A 1,415-nucleotide genomic window follows, 5' to 3' on the forward strand; every position below is an offset into this window, starting at 1 on the left:
GAGTAGGTAAAACCCTTAGCATTGGGCTTGGCCCACAGAAAGCACTGAAAAGAGGGTGACAATTATTGCTCTTGCATTCCAGAAAGTCCCATCCTCAAATGGTTTGTTTGTCCCATCATCAAGCTGCTTGCTTCAGTTTGGTTTCAGAAAATATTGTCATCAAAATGAAGAGTGGACACCACTGGTCAATGCATGTAAGCTGCCTAAAAACACTCATCTTGGCTTAATTCATTTTTGACATGTACAAGAATATTTATTTCAGGATTGTTTGAAATAACAAAATATCATTGGAAACAACCTAAATGTATATTGACAGGACAGTGAAAGAACTGTGGTACATTTGTAGACTGCAATGATAATATAGTGTGACAATGATTGGACCAGAGCTATGTGTATCAATATGGGTAGATCTCAAAAGCATGTCATTGAGTAAAAAAGCAAATTACAGAATATTGCATTCACTATACCATAATATATCTAGCATTTGAAAACATGCAAATCTTGCACACTGCTATAGGCTGTATAGCAATGTGTCAGAATAAAATAAACATGATAGCAAAGATCTTGACACCCTCCAAGAAGGCAGGGAGTGAAGTTGGTGAAGGCTTCAGGAGCTGTATCTATAAACTTAACTTATTTTTTAGTTTCTTTTCTTTTCTTTTGCAATTTTATAACTTTATTCAACAATCAACAGTCAGTTCTCATCCACATTAACTGTTTGTAGACTTTTGAAAGTGGTAACAGGTACATAGGTGACCAATGTATAGAGCTCGTTTGGTGAATCTTCATCCTCACTACGTTTTCTGGACAATCGCACCTGGATATGGTAGGGCACATTCCTTATTCCTTTGGCCCAGACAGCTTTGTTCAGCCTGGTGTCAATGCGCACATCTGGAGTTCCCATCTCCTTCATGGCAGATTATCCTTGAGTGCTTGAGGGGCACGCTTCTTGCAGCCCACTCCATGGATGCGCTTGTGGATGTTGATGTTGTACTCTCTCCGGTCACTACCTCAATGATGGCAGAATGGCCCTTCTTCTCCCCACCCTTCTTTGCGGGAGCCATTATGCCAGCCCGAGTTGGAAAGAAAGAGCACAAGTTCTTGTGGGAGAGGGGAAACCATTTTTGAGTTTCTTGAATGTGGTATAAGACCTTCACTGTTTCAATTTCCACAACAACCCTAAGCATGAAATATGATGAAAAAACTGAGCCCCAGGCAGGCAAGTTTCAGTGACCATGCTTACCCAGACTGGGAGGCAGAGGTGGGGTGGAACCCGGGTCTCCTGAACCCAGCTGCCCTCCCTGCTGGCAGAAGTCTTGGGAACAAAGAAGGTGCCAAGGAGCTAGGGTAGAGCAGCTGAGCTCTGCCAGACTTGGTGAGGAGGGTGGGCTCTGGCCCACTGGGCCCCGGGCTTG

The 1,415-nt window shown here is 43.3% G+C and overlaps 1 pseudogene; it reads right to left on the minus strand.

The window, feature by feature from the left end:
* Nucleotides 1-694: 694 nt before the first annotated feature.
* LOC118627102 lies at nt 695-1,064 on the minus strand (annotated as a pseudogene).
* Nucleotides 1,065-1,415: the final 351 nt, after the last annotated feature.

Source organism: Molossus molossus, unplaced genomic scaffold (assembly GCF_014108415.1).
Source record: "Molossus molossus isolate mMolMol1 unplaced genomic scaffold, mMolMol1.p scaffold_m16_p_12, whole genome shotgun sequence".
NCBI classification, from domain to species: domain Eukaryota; kingdom Metazoa; phylum Chordata; class Mammalia; order Chiroptera; family Molossidae; genus Molossus; species Molossus molossus.